General features: G+C 44.6%; 1 long non-coding RNA gene across 2 annotated transcripts; it reads left to right on the forward strand.

Annotated features, from left to right (window-relative positions):
* LOC116753227 lies at window positions 1-19,091 on the forward strand. 2 transcript variants are annotated; one of them, XR_004349720.1, is made up of 4 exons: window positions 5-54; window positions 1,977-2,099; window positions 17,294-17,570; window positions 18,164-19,091. It is a non-coding gene; the product is annotated as an uncharacterized LOC116753227 (long non-coding RNA). The 2 variants fall into 2 exon arrangements; XR_004349719.1 differs by lacking the exon at window positions 1,977-2,099 and having other exon boundaries at window positions 1-54; window positions 17,291-17,570; window positions 18,196-19,091.
* The last annotated feature ends 993 nt before the right edge of the window (window positions 19,092-20,084 follow it).

Consider the following 20,084-nt stretch of genomic DNA (forward strand, 5'->3'; position numbering starts at 1 on the left):
CCTGCATTGGCAGGCGGACTCTCAACCACTGCGCCACCAGGGAAGCCCCTCAAGGTATTTTTTGATTTCTCTTTGTTTTTTGTTGACCCATTGGTTGTTCAGAAGTATGTTGTTTAGCCTACATGTGTTGGGCGAGTTGTAGTTATTTCCTTGTAGTTGATTTCTAATGTCATACCATTGTGTCAGAAAAGATCCTTGATGTGATTTCAGTTTCTTAAATTCTCTGAAACTTGTTTTGTAGCCTGTCATGTGACCTATCCTGGAGAACTTTCCAGGATAGATCTTGGAAAGAATGTGTATTCTTTGAAAAGAATGTGTATTCTATTGTGTAGAAAAGAATGTGTATTGAAAAGAATGTGTATTCTATTGTATTCTGGTGGAATGTTCTGTAGATATCTATTAAGTTCATCTGGTCTAATGCATCATTTAAGACCAATGTTTCCTTCTTGATTTTCCGTATGGATGATCTATTCTTTAAGTGGGGTGTTAAAGTTCCGTACTATTATTATATTGCTCTCTGTTTCTCCCTTTATGTCTATTAATATTTGCTTTTTGCATCTAGGTGCTCCTACGTTGGGTGCATAGATATTTACAAATGTTATAGCCTCTTGTTGGGTTGATTGTTTTATCACTTTGTAATGCCCTCCTTTTTCTCTTGTTAAAGTCTTTGTTTTAGAGTTTATTTTGTCTGATGTAAGTATTGCTACCCTAGCTGCCTTTTTGTTTCTATTTGCATAGAATATCTTTTTCCTTCCCTTCATTTTCAGTCTCTGTGTGAGATCCGAAGTGAGTCTTTTATAGGCAGCATGTATATGGGTTTTGTTTTTTATTCATTCAGCTACCTGATGTCTTTTGATTGGAGCATTTAGTCCATTTACATTTAAAGTTACTATTGATAAGTATGTACTCATTTGTCATTTTATTAATTGTTTTAGGGTTGTTTTTGTAGCTATTTTTTGTTCCTTTCTTCTTCTTTTGCTCTCTTCTCTTGTGATTTAATGACTATCTTTAGTGGTATGTTTGGATTCATTTCTCTTTTCCTACATGTCTGTCATACGTTTTTGGTTTGTGGTTACTATGAGGTTCATATATAACAATCTGTGTACACAGCAGTCTTTTTTAAGTTGATGGTCGCTTAAGTTTGAGTGCATCCTAAAAACACTACAGTTTTACTACCCTCCCCATCACATTTTATGTTTTAAGGTCATACTTATATCTTTTTATTTTGTATATCACTTAACTGATTATTTTAGACATGATTTTACTACCTTTGTCCTTTAACCTTCATACTAGCTTTATAGGTAGTTGATCCACTACCTTTTCTATATGTTTGCCTTTACCAGTGAGATTTTTTTTCTTTCATAATTTTCTTGTTTCTAGTTTTGGCCTTTGTTTTCTGTTTAAATAAGTCCCTTTAACATTTGTTTTGTAAGACCAGTTTAGTGGTGATGAACTCCTTTAGCTTTTGCTCATCTGGGAAACTCTAAATCTCTCCTTCAAATCTGAATCATAACCTTGCCAGGTAGAGTACTCTTGATTGTAGGTGTTTCCTTTCACCACTTTAAATATATCATTCCAGTCCCTTCTGGCCTATAAAGTCTCTACTGAAAAGTTAGTTGATAGTCTTTTGGGTATTCCCTTGTATGTAACTAGTTTTTCTCTTACTGCTTTTAAGATTCTCTCTTTATTTTTAACCTTTGATATTTTAATTATAATATGTCTTGGTGTGGATCTTTCAGTTCATTTTGTTTGAACCAGTTCATTTTGTTTCATCCCTGGACTTGGATGTGTTTCCTTCCCCAGTTTAGAGAAATTTTCAGCCATTGTTTCTTCAGATAGGTTTTCTGTCCCTTTCTGTCTCTCTCTTCTCCTTCTGGGATCCCTATACTGTGAATGTTAGTATGCTTGATGTTTTCCCAGAGATCCCTTAAACTATCCTCATTTTTAAAAAGTCTTTTTTCTTTTTTCTGTTCCAGTTGGGTGATTTCCATTACCCTGTCTTCCAGATTGCTGACTCATTCCTCTGCATCCTCTAAACAAGGGGTCCCCAACCCCCAGGCCATCCATAGCCTGTTAGGAACTGGGCCACACAGCAGGAGGTGAGTGGCGGGCGAGCGAGCAAAGCTTCATCTGCTGCTCCCCATCGCTCGCTTTACCACCTGAACCATCCCTCCCCACCCCATCCATGGAAAAATTGTCTTCCACAAAACTGGTCCCTGCTGCCCAAAAGGTTGGGGACTGCTGCTGATTCCTTCTCATGTGTTTTTTTTTTAATTTTTATGGTACGTGGGCCTCTCACTGTTGTGGCTTCTTCCGTTGTGGAGCACAGGCTCTGGACGCGTAGGCTCAGCAGCCATGGCTCATGGGCCTAGCCACTCCGCAGCATGTGGGATCTTCCTGGACCGGGGCACGAACTCATGTCCCCTGCATCGGCAGGCGGACTCTCAACCACTGCACCACCAGGGAAGCCCCTCTCATGTGTTTTTCATTTCAGTTATTGTATGCTTCAGTTCTGACTAGTTCTTTTTTATATTTTCATCTCTTTGTTGAAGTTCTCACTGAGTTCATCCATTCTTCTCCCAATTTCGTAAGCATATTTGTGACTATTATTTTGAACTCTTTATCTGGTAAGTTGTTTATCTCTGTTTCGTTTAGCTCTTTTTCTAAGGTTTTGTCTTGTTCTTTCTTTCAGAAGGTATTTTTCATCTCCTCATTTTGCCTAACTTTCTGTGTTTGTTTCTATGTATCAAGTATATCAGCTGTGTCTCCTGGTCTTGAAAGAATGGCTTTACATAGAAAGTGCCCTGTGGAGTTCAGTGGCACAACCCTCCTCCCTGCCATTCCGGTCACCAGAGCCAGGTGCTCCAGTGATATTCCCTGTGTGAGCTGCATGTGCCCTCCTGTTGTGGTTGGGCCACAATTGATGGGAGCGCGCTGGTGTGCAGGGCTGGCCCCCAGAACAGAAGCCACTTTGGAGGGGCCTGGTTTCAGCTAGGGCCACCCACCAGGTGTGGTGGGGTGGGAGCTGCTTTAGGTGGGACAGGTCCTCGGGATCACTGGGGTGGGGTGCATGGTTTTAGCTAGACTGATGGAGAGTGATAGATATGGCGCCTGCCAGCACTGGCCCAGCTATGTGGAAAACCAGTTTAAAAAAATGGTGTCTGCCAGCACTTCCATCCCCAGAGAAAGTTCCACCAGATCCCTACCTCTGCAACACACATCCTAAGATCAGTCAATGAATCTTTTTCTTGTATGACCCAGGCGCTTTTCAAGCTGCTGCCTCTGCACTGTGACATAAGGCCAGTGAGTTTGTACACGAGTCTTTCAAGAGTGGAGTATCAATTTCCCAATGCCCTCTGCTGTCCCAGATGTAAACCCTGCTGGTTTTGAAAGCCAGACATTGTGGAGACTCATCTTCCCAGTGTAGGTCCCCCAGGTTGAACAGCCCAGTGTTGGGCTTGAATCCCTTGCTCCTCAGCAGGGAACTCCATGGTTGTGATATACCTCCTGCTTGTAGGTTGCTGCACCAGGGGTGTGGGTGCTGACTAGACTGCATCTCTGCTCTGCTTACCCATCTCTGCGTGGCCTTTTCTTTATATCCTTAGTCATAGGAAATCTGTTCTGCTCATCTTTGGGTCATTCTCAGAGATAGTTGTTCTATATGTAGTTGTAGTTTTGGTGTGTCTATGGGAGGAGTTGAGCGCATAATCTTCCTACTCTTGCATATTATCTGGAACTCAGTAGTTGAAACATTTTACAATCCCACCAGTTGGAACAAGGATTCCAATTTCTCCATATTCTTGGCAACACTTGTTATTTTGTGTATTTTTGATAGTAGCCATCCTAATGGATGTGAGGTGATATCTCATTTTGATTTTGATTTATATTTCTCTGATGATTAGTGAAGTTGAATATTTTTTCCTATGCTTATTGGCCATTTATATATCACTTTTGGGAAAATGTCTCTTCCAGTCTTTACCCAATTTTAGTTGGGTTATTTGACTTTTTTGTGTTGAATTATAGGAGTTCTTTATATATTCTAGCATCCCCTTTTGCTGGAATCCCTTCTTGGTTTTACAGTGGCCTGGGTGTTGTAGCTTCTCAGCTGGTCTCTAGAGTTCTCACAGAGGTATTCTGTTTCATATGTTGTAGGTGTCTCGGTGGGGGAAGAAGGGCCTGTAGCTTCCTAGTCTGCTATCTTGCTGATGTGACTCTCATAGGAAAATGTTTTTAGGATTTTAATAGAATGTTCATGTCGTAATGTTAAGTTAAAAAAAGAAAATCCAAATATAAAATTATACAGTCTGTTCTGAACTATGTAAAAATATTCATAGAAAAAATACTGGTAAGAAATTCAGTACCATAAAATGTTACTACTTTTCTGTACTCTCAATATTTTACAACAAATATATATATATATATATATATACTTTTATAATCAGGGAGGGGAGGAAGGCAATTAAATAAAACAACCAGGAGCTCAGAGGTAGACTTGGGGGTCAGATTAGGAAAGGAGCCTTTGTATTCAGTGATCCAAAGAGCAGAGAAATAGTGCTCTGAGGGCATGCAGGGTAGAGTTAGGAAAAAAGAACATAATAGTGCAATAAGAATAAGAGGAAATGAGTAGCAGTCAAGCCACTACCTTTGGGACAGAGGGGTGGGGAGAAAAGAAGTGACCTTCTAAGTCAGCCAAGATGTCTGAGGAGTTGACACTGGAACATCCCCACTAGAGGCATACTTTGAAGGGGAAGACTTCTGCCCACTGTGACATGGTCTATGCCCTTTAAACATAAGGGTTGGCACAAGGCAAGGGAACCACAGAGGAAGAGAAAGGGGAAATACCAGGAGTTTCAGTCCTTCATGTAATGACAGTCCAAAGGTGCCCAACTTGAGGAAATTCCCCAAAGTAAGGTGACCAGCAATGCCAGTTTGCCAGGACTGTCCTGGCTTTAGCATCACAGTCCTGTATCACAGGACCCTCAGTACCAGGTAATCTGGGCAATTAGTTACCCTACAAGCCATACTCTTACACACACACACACACACACACACACACACACACACGGCTACCTAGCTTTGGCAGGCCTTTGAGGTAACTGAGAATGAATTCATCTTTTATTAGACACTTCTCCAGTGGACAGTTTGGTGGAACCCCATTGATGAATGAGTACTTTTATGCAAAATAGATAAAGGTATTTATCTGGGCAAATGCAGCTAGAGTGTAGCTTGGGGTAGTACCTTCGTGTAGAAGGTGCCCTCTGGCAGACAGAGCTCCTCGCTAGGGGACACAGCTTGGCAAGCAGAGCTGTGGCTGTTTTCCAGGCTCCCATCCTCTTAGCAGGTATTTTCATGTGGTACACAAACCACACAATCATTGGTGGTGGGCAGGCCTGCCACTCAGACTCCAAAGGATTTGTTTTCTGTCCCAGATGTTTCTAACATCAGCAATGCCAGAAAAAAGAAAACACTTTCATATTCATTGAACTATATATTTATTTTTTTGCCTAGGAACTTTGTCTGCCATGCGTGTAAAATCCAAAATAAACACTGGATTAAAAAAATTTTTCACACATAGAATTAGGACCTACTGGAAATAGATGAAAAAGAAATAAAAAAACATCTGGAGGGGAAATGCTATAGCCAAGGATGAGACTAGAGGTGGAACTCAGCCCTTTGATGTGCTTCTCTGATTCCAAGAAGGAATTCATCCATAGGCACAAGCATGGAGACTACCTGTTTCTTTTCAGCAGGCTCTTGGCTCAGTCAGTGCTATAAAGGTCACCTTGTCAGACCTTCACTACATCTTTCTCCTTTCAGGCCTCTGATAAAATGTATGGTTAGGCTTTAAAAATACGTTTTCTATGTGTCTTCTATATTTTCCATCTTTTTGTCTCTTGTAATGACACTCTGGATCATTTCTTCAGATCTGTCTTCCAATTCTCTAATTCCTTCTTCAGTTGTATTTATTTTGCTGTGAAGCTTCCATTGAGGTTAGTATGTATGTATGTAGGTATGTATTTTGGTTATTGAATTTTTTTTGTTAGAAGTTCTACTTAGTTCTGGGAAGACTCTGTCACATGATGGAGTTTCCTATTCCCAAAGATATCAACAAACCTGCCTTGTTAACTTGCCTTGTTGAATTATTTGAGGCTTGTATTGAAGGTTCCTTCCTTCAAGAAGTATTTGCATTTGCTCCTGCAAGGTATATAGAGGCACCAAGAGTCTCAGATCACCTTCAATCAAATTCAAGGATTGATATTCCCTGACCCAGACAATTAACAGTGTCTACCATATGAAGAAATGAACCAAGGAAATGAGAGAAACACACACACATTTAATATGGAAGATGGGAGCATGCTGCAGCCAGAGGTTGTCCCTGGGATTGCAGGCTATAGGACGCACTTAATTTCTTCTGTGTAGCAGCAGCAGTTGTGTCAACAAGGGCAGGGAGAATAGTGAACTCCCAGGAGAATACGGACATAGTGGAGCCTGCCAGAAATCAGTCAAACCGCCCCAAACAGCAGGCAGAACACTGTCAACAGAGGAAAATTTGGGGGTCCCCAAGTGCTCACCTGATTGGGTAGAGCTCCTAGTGAGTTCTCCAGGGCTTGTTGTATAGAAATATCAGCATCAATATGTGATATGAATGTCTCAGACATGCCAGTCCATGGCGTTTGCAAGCTGGGGATTGGGGGCTTAGATTTGGGACTTTTTATTTTTTCTAAATGCTGTGTCATCATCATGGAAGGATCACTTCCTCTCTCTGGGCCTTGGTTTCTCCAGCTGTGAAACAACAGCATTGTGTTTGATCAGTGTTTCCCAGTTTTTAATGGTCACACAGATCCCCTAGGGATCTTACTAAGCTGTGGGTTTTGATTCGGTGAGTCTGGGATTGGCTCTGAGATTCTGTGGCTGTTTAAGAAGCTCCCAGGTGATTCCAGTACTGAACCATGGCCCACAGTTTGAGTAGAAACTTTTAACATAAGCTCCCCTCCCAGGTGGGTCAAGGCAAATAGGGGTGCTTTGGAGGCTTGCTGGTTAAACAAGCCTCCTCCTCCTTGATGGGATGATATTTCAGGGCTGGGCAGGGTCACCGTCTCTAGGAAGCCTTTCTTGGAATCTCTGTCATCAGTGCCTCTGACCCCCAAGCACTGTGATGTCTCCCGGATGGCAAAACCCTGTCTCCAGTATCAGCACAGTGCCTGGCACAGCTGAAACTCAATTAATGTTTGAGATATAAATGAATGGAAGGACAAACTAAATTTAATGGTGGGGTAAGGCGATTGGGGGCAGGGGGTGACTCAGCATATTCCTGACCAGGCCTTAAAAGCCAGGTCTCTGTTTATTCTCAGAATTGCAAATATCCACTTGTCTCCTGTTACGAACTGAACTGTGTCTCCCACCCCACCCCACCCCCACCCCAATTCATGAACTGAAGCCCTAGCCCCTGATATGACTATATTTGGAGACAGGGCCTTGAAAGGGCTAATTAAGATTAAATGAGGTCATAAGGTGGGACCCTAATCCGATAGGACTGGTGACCTTATAAGAAGAGGAAGAGACACTGGGGATATGTTTAAAGAGAAAAGCAAGAAGGCGGCCTCTGCAAGCCAGGGAGAGAGGCCTCGGGAGAAACCAAACTGCCGGCACCTTCATCTTGAACTTCCAGCCTCCAGACTGTGAAAAGATAAATGTCTGTTGTTCAAGCTGCCCGGTCTGTGGTGCTTCATTTTGGCAGCCTGAGCTGATGAACACGACTCTTGGAATGAATCGAGCCTCCATTTCTAGGCCAACTGCCTCTACGTTAACAGGAGAACTTCAGCCCACAGAGATCTCCCTCTGGGTGTGCTCAGCAATTTTCAGCCGTCCCAGAGACCAGGAGAGGAGAACCTCCTCTGGGCTAGGTCATTTTTGTCGGAAGACCAGATAAAAGGACTGTGCCAGGTGGAATTTGTGATACCTCCACTGCTGGTTGGTTCTTGGTGGGACACGTTTGAACCCTAAGACTTGACTTTCTGCTGCCACATGCTTGCCTCACCCCTTCCTCTCGGTGCCTGTACCCGGATGTTGTCTGGGCCTCTTCAACCTGGTTCCTGCCTTTCCACATTCTACTCTGTATCTCGGGGGTTGGCCGCCTGGAAAATGCATTTCCCGAACTTCCTTGCCAGCTGGGTTCCTTGCCAGTTAGGTTCTGCGAGTGCAGGGCCCCAGTGTGAGGTTGATTGGAACGCAGGAGGAAGGAAGAACCCTTTGTTCTTCCTGTTTATGACATCAGCAGCTGTGCTAAGGGGTTGTGGGCTCTGCACTGGTGGGTGCTGCGGTGGGGCAGCAGTGGGGGGCTAGGTGACCACAGGCTCCCCAGTTCTGGTGGCAGTTTCAGTAGCGTGAACCAGAGGCTTTGGCTTTTTACTCAACAGGAGAGGCAGTGATTTTTTTTTTTTTTTCCGGCTGTGCTGTGCAGCTTGCAGGATCTTAGTTCCCCAGTCAGGGATCAACCCAGGCCCTTGGCGGTGGGAGCATGGAGTCCCAACCACTGGACTGCCAGGGAATTCCCGAGAGGAAGTGATTTTAATGGTCGGGGCAGCAGCAGCCACACTCTTGATGTGTCAGTTGTGAATGAGGGCGTGCCTGTGGGCTCTGCATACAGCTACTCTCCCCCCTTTCCTCTGTGTTGCACGTATATCAGAATTTCCTTCCTTTTTAAGGCTGGATAATATTCCATTATATGTATATGCTATGTCTTGCTTATCCATTCATCTGTTGATGGACACTTGTGTTACTTCCACGTTTTAGCTGTTGTAAATAATGCTGCTATGAACATGGGTTTGCAAATATCTCTTTGAGACTCAGCTTTCACATCTTTTGGGTATACACCCAGAAGTGGATTGCTGGATCATACGGTATATTTTCAAGTTTTTGAGGAACCATATTGTTTTTTACAATATTTACAGTCGCTGTACCATTTTACATTCCCACAAATGGTACATGAGTTCCAGTCATTGGTTTCTTAATAACAGTACTTCCTCCTTGGGCCATGGGAAAAAGGTGTGAACATCACAAAAGCGGTCTGAGTATAAAAGGCCTTGGGTGCCTTATACATCATTCACATTTGGTGATGTTCTTAAGTTGTTGAACTGTAGGAGTTATGCTGAGGACATAGAGGCGATGTATCTTCTACCTCTGATTGGGCTTCTATCAGAGGTGTAAGTCATATGCCTCTCTGGGCCTCAGTTTCCCCATCGGTATATAAAGTGATTGAATTATCAATACATAGTGTTAAACATAATTGAGCTCCGAAACTGTTTCTGAGATTACCTCTTTGGTAGCATGCCTTAACAGAGTCAAAAGCTCAACTCAAAAACTGGAGAAATGATTGGAGTAATTGGGAGTCTTTGGCAGGGTCTCAAATTGGAAACTCAAGGATCAATCAGCCCACAGATGTTTAGCTGATTGGATGAATATTTTTTAAACTATTGATTTTGAATTGCCGTAATTACAGATACAGGACAGTTTAAAATCATGAAAGAGACTGTTAAGTGTCGCTCTATGGTAGCAAATGTGAAAACCTAGAAAAAAGATTTCTCACAAAATGTAAAATACCAAAAATTGACATAGGAAAAGGTGGAAAATTTAAATAAATCAGTTATTATAGAAGAGATTAGAAAACTAATGAGATTTGACATTGAAAAGGCATCAGGATGAAATGGCTGCATAACTGAATTTTATCTAACCTTTAAAATACAGATAATTACCATGTTATTCAAATCTTTGCTACTCAAGGTGTGGTCCATGAGCCAGCAGCATCAGCATCCCTGGGAGCTTGTTTGCCCCCATCCCCACCTTCTAAGCTAAATTCTGCATTTTTTTTTCTAAATAAATAAATTTATTTTTGGCTGAGTTGGGTCTTCGCTGCTGTGTGTGGGCTTTCTCTAGTTGCCATGAGCAGGGGCTACTCTTCGTTGCGGTGCACGGGCTTCTCATTGCAGTGGCTTCTCTTGATGCGGAGCACAGGCTCTAGGCGCATGGGCTTCAGTAGTTGTGGCACGTGGGCTCAGTAGGTGTGGCTCGTGGGCTGTAGAGCACAGGCTCAGCAGTCGTGGCGCATGGGCTTAGTTGCTCCGTGGCATATGGGATCTTCCTGGACCAGGGCTCGAACCCGTGTCCCCTGCATTGGCAGGTGGATTCTTAACCACTGCGCCACCAGGGAAGTCCTATATTCTGCATTTTAACAGGAGTTCACTCACCTAGAGAGGTGATGGCATGTATATCAGTGATTAAGAAGCACTGGGCTGGGGCAGTGGTTCTCAACCCTGGCTGAATATTGGAATTATCTGAGGAGTTTAAAAAATACTGGCATTTGGGGCTTCCCTGGTGGTGCAGTGGTTGAGAGTCCGCCCGCCGATGCAGGGGACACAGGTTCGTGCCCTGGTCCAGGATCATCCCACATGCCGCGGAGTGGCTGGGCCCGAGCCATGGCCGCTGGGCCTGCGTGTCCGGAGCCTGTGCTCCACAACGGGAGAGGCCATGGCAGTGGGAGGCCTGTGTACCGCAAAAAAAAAAAAAAAAAAAAAAAGAGACTGGCTTTTGAAATCCCACCCGCAGAGATTCTGATTTAATCAATCAGGTGCATTGCCTGGGCATCTGCATTTAAAAATACTCCCCAGATGATTGAAAATCAGAGATTTAAACTGGGCCGTAGAACAATATGGAAAGCTTTAAGAAATAAAGCTGACAAAGAATGTACCCACAAAGGAAAAAACAAAATGAAACTACAGACAAATCTCATTTATGATTAAAAATAAAATCCAGTAATGATAAAAATACAGTAAGACCAAGCAGAGTTTATTTCAGGCATACAAACAGTAGTATGCTGGTTTAATAACCAGCTCTCTGGGAAAGATAGATTAAAAAGGCCTGATTTGTAGCATTTGTCAATTCCTGTGGTGTAAATACTCCTACTAAGACTAATTTTAAACATAGTTAATTTTAAGCTACCACCATGACCTCAACTGGCTTGAAAATTCCTGAAAATTAAACAACTGGCTCTCACAATCTGATAAGAGCTCGCTGCCTCACACCACTAGAGGTTGATTCAAAGTTAGGAAATCCACCAACGAATCCATTCTGTCAGTACATTAGAGAAGAGTAACACGTGACATTAAAGAATGTCACATCACAAGTGCGCTCGGGATGGGATGTCTCGGGTGGGCTCCATCTCCACACAGGCCCAGGCCACATCCCTGTGTTGTCTCTCACCTAACTGGCTTCACTCAGGTGCCCGACCCACTGGTGCCTGAAGACATGTGACTTTCTGACACCTGCTTGGCTGCCAGGATGGGCCTAGCCCAGACTTGCTGGGGCCACTATGCCCCTGTGGTCCTGGCAAGGCCCAGGCTTGATCAGGTCCTTTGGAGGTGGGTGATGAAGACGTGACCATCACCTCTATTTTTCAACAGGCAGATCTGGCAGGGGAAGTGCGCTGCTTCCTAAATCCTCAGACATCCTGCTTCAGACAAGGTTGCCCTTTCCCAGCCCTGAAAGGAATGGAAGAGAGAAGGCAGGGGCCCACCTAATGTCCCTGGGAAACGGGATGGGTTTCCTGCCCCTGCAGCGTTCTCGGCTAGTCTTCACGTGGTTCATCTACTCTGCCCTGCGTTTCCTTGCTTCCCTGGCTTAATCATGCCAGTCCATTTCTCCCTCTGGAACTATGAGCCTCTGATATCGTTCTAGTAAATTCCCATTTTATTGAGATACCCAGAGTCCATTTTCATTGCTGCTGAACTATTCCTGGACAACACCACCACTCTTAACTGAGAGGACTGCCTAGTGCGGGAATCCATATTGGTGTTCACGTCAGCTGTGGTGACAATTACCAAAGTCATCTTCTGGGCCTTGTAATAGGATTCCATGGCAGTGGGATCATCAGCAGCTTCTGGGTTTGCCAGCTCTTCCACGTCACCTTGTGGTTTCAGGGATTCCTAAAGAGCTCCTGGAATCACTGTGCTGTGTGGAGTCATTGCCTCTTATGTTCCGGGGAGAACGCTGGCCAGCCTGTGAGCTCTTCCTCCACACACTGCCCTCTCCACCTTGCAGGAACAATTGCGAGAAGCTGGCAGGGATTCTGCCACAAGAGCTTGTTTATTCTCAGTGGGACAGGTTTTATTTATTAATCACCAAACAAATAATGATTGAGCACCTATTAGGGCCACTTTGTGCTGGGGACAGAGCAGTGAACAAGTTGGATGTAAACCCCTAAGCCCTGTATTTCATCAGGGGAAGGGAAAGTGAACAAAAAACAGACTAAAAAAATAAAAAAATGAGGTGATCTTCGGTGGGCATAAGGGTATGGAGAAAGTAAGAATGTAGAGGCACAGAGAGGAGGCGGGAGAGAGCTCAGAAAGTGAGAGAAGGGCATTGTGGGGAAGGAACCGATCTGAGAGCTGAGTGAGGAGGAAGGACCAGCCCTATGAGGACGGGCGGGAAGAGCTCTGCAGATCCAGGGAGCCGCAGAGGCCGTGAGGGGCGTGGGCTTGGAGTGTCTGGGGAGCCAGTGTGCAGTGTTGTTGCGCAGGGCCTGGGTCACCAAGGGGCTGGGTGCTGAGCACTGAGGCGGTGGGATTCGGCTTCTCATGGAAATAGGGGTGGGGGCTGGGAGGCAGGGAGGTTGATAAGATCTGATCGGGGCTGGAGAGGTCGCTGTGGCCGCGGTGTGGAGAAGGGACTGGGATGGCGCAGCCAGAGGCAGGACACGGGCTGGGAGGCCAGGGACGCCGGCCGTGGCAAGCCATGGTGACGCCAAGCCAAGCTTAGTCATCTGAGCTCGCTCCTCAAAGACACCTCCACAGTCAGAACCGTCGCTGCAGCCCAGAAACACAGCAGTCACCTGCCAGAACAAAACAACAACAACATGTATTTATGGTGAAACAATAGTGATTACAGGGCAGCGCCTCTTCAGCCATCCCTGCTGACTCCTGATCGCCCTGACAGCCTACTTCCTGCAGGGGCGGGATCTGCTCGGCCCGCCTACTCTGGCTTTATGGGCCGCCTGATCCCCCCAGGCCTCGGCCACCTCTGCCCGCCTCTCCCCCTGCTAGCGTGGTGGACCTCCACTGCCGACTTGTCATCATGCAGTGTCAGAGGTGCGGGGAGCAGACGGATTTTTGGAAATAAGCGTCACATATTACAAATTATTTGATTGCTTTGACGTAACTTGGTTATTCATCTCCAATCCTTTATCATTCTGGAGGAATGTATCCATTCGTTCCTTTATCCATTTATTCATTCATTCAGTCAACAGGTATTTGTTGAAGCACGACTATATGCCACCTGGCTAGGAGCTGGAGATACTGAGGCAAGGGCACCGAACCCCCCTGGGACATGGCCACCTGCAGATTTCACTGCCACTGGCTCTAGACTCTCTCTCTAGTAGAAGGAAGGAAATGAAAATTCTCATTTATCATTTACTCTGTGCCGGATACTGTATAAGGCGCATCTACACACCTAACCTTTAGCTCTTGTAACATCCTGTAAAATAGATTTGATTGTTCCCATGTTTACTGATGAGTATATTGTGACTAGAAGAGGTGATACTGTCTGCATGCTGTTATATAGCCAGTGAGTAGCAGACCCAGGACTGCAACCAGCTTTACTTGGCTGAAAAACCCATGCTCTTTCCACTTCACCATAGTTAAAACGTAAGGAAGTAGATCAAACTCAAATAAAAGGGGAAAACTTGAGCACGTGCTCAGGCCTTCCTGAGTCAAAGAAGAGTTTGAGGACAAGAAGGAAGTCAGGGGTAATAAAGTCCCAACAGCAACCAAAGAACTGTGAAAACAATAGTAACAAATACAAAGGGACGTCATGGAAGAACCCAACCAGCTGTTTCATGTCACAGAGTGAGCCATCCCTGAAAGACTTCGGAGGAAGATGAGAAAATGGATAAGTTGTGGAATAATTACTCACTTGAACTTACTGCGAGGCAGAGTCCTGCCAGATGCGGCGTATTTAGCATTCAGCTGCCTGAGGAGGTGGGAGGAGAGCTCTCCTGGGACTTCTGGTTAAAGTCAGCCAAATGGTTCCCTCATCTCCGGGTCAGGAAGAGGAGCCCTAGGTCCCTGGGTACTTGCACCCACTGGATTATTGGCAGGCCAGGGCGTAGAAGAAGAAACAGGAGAAAGAGGACAGATTTTTTTTTAGGAATGTCCATTTTTCTTAAAAATTTGAGCAAAACCAATGACATTGATAACAAATGTTAATATATTATGAAAGAGACAGTTTTACAGGAAATTTGAAGATAACACATTTTCAAGGAAGTTTCACGATCTTTGTGGATCACTTCAAGCTTTGTTCCCAGACTCCTAATGATCCATCATCTTTGCAGGCAAATACTGAGATAGTCCTCACGGGTATCTCAAACCTGTGTCAAATCAACTACCCATGTCCCACCCTCAAATCAGTTTTAACCAACATTAACTGAATTCTCATCCTGGGCTAGATATTCCACTGGGTCCTGTTTAAGATGAACAAAGTATTGTTCATGTAGGAAGCCAGAATATATGCCCACAGAAACTATAACATCATGTGTTACTTATGCTATGGTAGAGGCATGTGGAGAGAGTTATGTGCACTTAGAGGAGTGATTAATTTTACATGGGAGAGGGACCATGGCAGAAGACTTTGCAAAGAAGTTTCATCTGAAGGGAAAGGATTCTGCCATGGGGCCCTTCCTCATTCCAGCAGGGAATTTACTGCCGCTGGGGTGTAAGGAACATGGGAAGCACTGGCCGGGGGTTAGTAAGGTAAATTGTTGGATTCAGATCATGCAAACCTTGAATGTCATCCTGGGCATCCTAGACTTTATTCTGGAGCCAATGGAGGGCAGGCATTGAAAGGTTTAGAATGGGTGAGAAATACAATCAAACCTGTGTTTTAGGAAGTTAGTGAAGGTGGAGGGTGACTTGGAGGGAAGAGGTCTTGTAATTCAGGTTCTGGAGCCAATCACTGAGGTCTATCCTGAAACCAGCCTTTTGGGCAGCTCAGCCCATTCCTGTCACAGACAGATTTGACACATTTATGGAGCCCATTGCAATGTATAATCACCCCTATAGGATGAAGTTATGTATTGCTAGGTTACAAGTTGTGGTAACATTTTGATAAATGCATTTCAATATAATTGGTTTCCTTTGTAATCTTATATATTTTCTTTTATGCACTTAAAAATATTGTTTTGGGGACTTCCCTGGTGGTCCAGTGGTTAAGATTCCACACTTCCACTGCAGGGGGCACGGGTTCGATAGCCGGTTGGGGAACTAGGATCCCGCATGCCGTGAGGTGCGGTATATTGTTTTGGGAAAGACTCTGTGGACTTCACAGACTGCTAAAAGGGTTCATGGTCAAACGTTCAAAGATACTACATAGACCATCTTCTTTCCTTTCTCCACATGTAGTAACTCCCCAATCAAGCGAGCATTTATCAGACACCTCTCACTGACTCAGGCCTGTGTCAGAGGCTTTACTCTGAGAATATGGAGCCAGGCTGCCTGGGCTGGAATCCTGCTGCTGCCTTTTCTAGGCAGCAGAACTTAACTTTCACCTCCCAGTTTCCTCCTCTGTAAATGAGGATAACAGTAGTACTCACTTCAGGGGGCTGTTGTGAGAATGAGATCAGCTAATGCGTGTAAGCTCTACACGGTGTCCAGCCTCCTAGTCCCAGACCGCAGTATGTTTACAGTAGAATTAGGGGGACATGATGACATCAGGTGACACTGCTCAAGAACACAGCTTCTATTTGGTGCGACTCTCATTGTTTTCATTTCTCTTTTCTGGGTCTTCCTAAGGATGACCTGGAAAATTCTGCTAAAAAAAGGAGCAAGTAGTCATAGAATCCCTTTAAAGTCTGTATTTATCTAAAATTTGGGTAGCTGTCTTAGTTGAGCTCCCGCCAAAAGTGGACCCTGAGGTAAAGGATTTATGTCAAGTCATCTTTGGGAAGCGATCCCAGGAAAGCAGAGCGGGAAGCGGGGAAGTGGGGGAGAGAAGAGAGCAAAGCTGAAAAGGGGGAGTTAACGAGCAGGTTGCCCATGAGGGCAGTGGGGCCTCAATCCTGCTGCGGCCCCTCTGAGAGGCTGGGCAGAGCACGCGTCCAGCTGTCCCACTAGGGTGAGGGCCGGTGGGCTCATTCACCAGCTCCTCTCCCTCGTCTCTGAGGCTGGCCTGGGGATCTTGTGTGCCGACCCAGCCAGCTGCTGTGGCAGAAGCCCGTAGGCGGCCACGTGGGTGCCCGAGGGAAAAGCCAGTGTGTGCGGAGCTGCCTTCCAAAGCCAAGGGGACCACACGGAGGGGCCCGGCCGTTGCTGCTTCAGTGGGGATGGCGAGGGAAACACGCCCTAGTCTGCAAAAGAGACAGGAAACAGATGAGTTTTCCCTTTATTTGATTAAAAATGTTACTGAAGGAGGTTTGATCCCAGCCTGCATCTTTCAACTCCTTCCTGCCCACCCCTCTTGTCACAGTCTGTGATTTTCACCCAAGGTTCCTAAAGCAATTTTTGTGTGATTTGGTCTTTATGGGTGTGTTTATCAGAAATCCCAGCCACCCACACTTCAAAGCCCACATATTATTGTGGGTAAACTTGTCAGGGATTTGAAGTTGGGGGAGAAGGTTATGTCATAATATATTCATTATTTTGGTACCTGCTTATTAGCAAAGAAAATTGAGTCCCTGGAGTGATTCTTCTTTGCTGTTGTCTGTTAATCAAACAAACACCAGGACTTACAATGTAAAATCTTAGGACCGTGGGACGTTAGATTCATCTGGTTAGATTTCAATATAAGTAGAGCCATAAGAGCTCGCACTTCTTTGAATAAATGAGTGACTGTCACAGTGTTGAATTCCATAAAAAGCAGTTACATCTGCTCAGTTTCCAGATGAGAGACCATGGATGCTGGGGAGCAAATTTATCATCATTATTTTAAAAAGCACTCAGTAAAGGAAAAGAACTGTAGAATATCACATTTTTATCTATACTGTGAGTACAATAATGTATGAATTACATAACTTTATGGGCAAGAACAGGAAGTTAAAATGGGGAAATTAATATGGTTTTGCCAATACAGTTCATTTTCTTTTTAAAACAGAAGGAGGAGAGGCCAGCAGTAACCTATCATCAAATCCCAGTGTGACATGAAACTCTCGGTGTCCTTTTATTACCCTCGGCAACTTTCCTAGGCTCAGATCAAATTACTGAGGTATTTCCCCAAATTTCCTACCACTCATTTCTGTCTCCTCTAAAAGTAGGCCAAAAAGCCGGAGCTGGCCAGAGGGACACCGCAAACACGGATAAACCTGGAAACCAGTACGCTAAGTGAAAGGAGCCGGACACAGAAGACCACATATTGTTCATCCCATTTATATGAAATTTCTGCAAAGAGGAGATGCTATGGATATGGAAAGCAGATCAGCGGTTTCCTAGAGGCTGCTGGGAACAGGGATTGAGTATAAAAGAGCAGGAGGAAAATTTCCAGGGTGATGGAGTTGTCCTAAAACTGTATTATGGTGATGGCTGCATCACTGTGTAAGTGTAGTACAATTCATCAGATTATGAATTTTATGATATGTAAATTATACAATAAAGCTGTTTGAGACAGAAAGAGAAGGAGAAGGGAGGGAGGGAGGGAGGGAAGGAGGAAAGCACTGGGAATTGTGCACTGCTACACCATTTCTAAAATGCAAAAAAAGGTTAGACAACAACTCCTGGTTACTGTGGGGCAGAAAAGCTCCCTGCTGGACGAGTTATAACACCTTGACTCGCAAGTAACATCCAGCAGCCCCTGAAAATAAACCTTTACCCCCAACATGCACTCTAGGGGAAAACTGACCTGTTTTGCAAGGGAACTTCAAGACAAACCTCCTGGGCTCCCCTCCAACAGACTGCCTGCCCCTCGGCCCCTTCGGAACAGATGGGCCATCGCAGCACTGTCCCCTGGAAACACAAGGGGAGCCACATGTCTGTACTTCTACATTTTCTGGTAGACACATTAAAAAAGAAACAGATGACATGAACTTTAATAATATATTTTCTTTAACCCAATGTGTTCAAAGTATGATCATTTCAGCATATCATCAATATAAAAATTATTGAGATGTTTTACATTCTTTTTTTCATAGTATATCCTCGAAATCTGATACGTGTCCAACAGCACATCTCAATTTCGACCAGCTGCATTTTCAAGTGCTGGAAAGCCACAGGTGGCTATTGCCTTGGACAACTCAGGCCTAGAGGCATCCTGTGGATCGTGCAGAGACTTCAGATTGTTTGAGGAGAGAATGGTTTTCACGCAGACTTCCACTGCTAATTAAACAAGCAAACGAGGAAAGGTATATGTTGGATTGTATAAAACCCTACTCATCTCTGTGATCCTCATTTTTTAGAAAATTAATTTTTCATATGGTCCTGAAGAATTTTTTAATGTACTCAGGGAGTTTCATTTTCAGGTCTTGGCAGTTAAATCTCTATGGTCAGCACACATGGCAGTGTTTAAAATTAATATTGCAAAGGAGGCATTTTGAGACTAGGAATTATGAAGCAAGGATTTTAGTTAAGATTAAAGGTATGTCCTTTATCAGGAAACTGCATTCTGTCCTTGCAAGGGAACAGCTGTGATGATCTACAGTAATAAGTCTGATTATTGTAATTATTGAACTCTAAATATCAGCCATCTAGAAATGACGACATCACAGACCATCTCAACCTACAGGTTGAAAGGGTCTCAGGTGGGCTTTTCTGGTTTGGCTTGATTAGGGGTGAGATAGAGCTTGTCCAGTTTGGGATAATACAACCAGTTAAAGTACTGTCAAGATTCTTACAATATATATTCATTGATGGGTTCTAGTCTGCTGTCTCATTACAGGAGAATCTGATTAATTCTACAATATTCACTGTCCAACTTTGACAATTCTACTTGGATCTAACTACCCAGCTCTCTTGTGGAAATAAAAATTATTCTGCTGCTGGAGCACCTGAAAAAATATTTCTTTTCCCAGAAACACAAGAACTACATTTTCTCTGTCAACTCACAGATCCAAATAAGAATAAAGCAACCTCATAAAATCAGCTGGAGGAAGGCAAGTGATTGTTTGATTTCTCAGTTATTGTTGATTGTTCTTGGAAATCCCCCTTCGCTAATGGTGACCTTTTGTTCTGCTCTTCCTTTCCTTGGGTTAAAATTGTGCCCTTGGGATGCAGGTGTGTCCCTTTTGGACTGCTTTTTATCCCTGTCTCCTTCTCCTCATTTCCTGCCATACAAATAGCCCCACAGCCAGGGATGGTCTTGTCGTTAGAGCCACAGGCTGATTAGGGGTGTCTTCCATGGCAGGCCCCTCACACAAATGTGGGGATGGGATAGAGGCCTTCACCCTTGGTCCCTGCAGTTAATCTAGACCACCTCCCCTTCACAAGTCTGCTCTGCCCACTTTTTCTCTGACCCTGTAACCTCAATTCAGGCCTCCCAGGCCTCCATGGTCTGCTTGGAACATTTGTCTCTCCCTCAACCCACAGCCTTTTCCATTCACGCCTTCCACACTAGGGCCGGGGTTGTGAAATACATCCATGCCCAGGATCAGCCAGGCTCTCCTTCCCTGGCCTTTGTCAAGAGTCAACCTGGCAACCTCACTTTGTTACCAGCGGGCAGAGCTGACCCCCACTTCTTCAGCTCCTGGGACACTCCTCTTCCCAACAGTGCTGCTTCCCTTTTTGTTCTCGTTCAGCAAAGGAGCAACTTTATTTCTGAACATTCAAGATAAACACGCTCCCATCATGCTCACTGATGCATGTTTTAGTTTAGGTTCTCCCCCAAACAAACCCTCAGCAGAGACTTGGGTCTTGGGTGCAGGTTGCCTTTTGGGGAGGGGTCCCAGGAGGTAGGAGAGAGGGAGTGGGGTAAGAGGAGAAAAAAGCCAGTAAAGGCTGTGTGCATCCACTGGTTATTGTTGTGGACATCAGGGGCTCCCTGTTGCTGGGGACTCTCCAAGGAATGGTGTAGAATGTCTTCCAGAATTGTACCCTGAAGAACCAGAGACTGAGGCCACC

This window comes from Phocoena sinus, chromosome 4 (genome assembly GCF_008692025.1).
Source record: "Phocoena sinus isolate mPhoSin1 chromosome 4, mPhoSin1.pri, whole genome shotgun sequence".
NCBI classification, from domain to species: Eukaryota; Metazoa; Chordata; class Mammalia; order Artiodactyla; family Phocoenidae; genus Phocoena; species Phocoena sinus.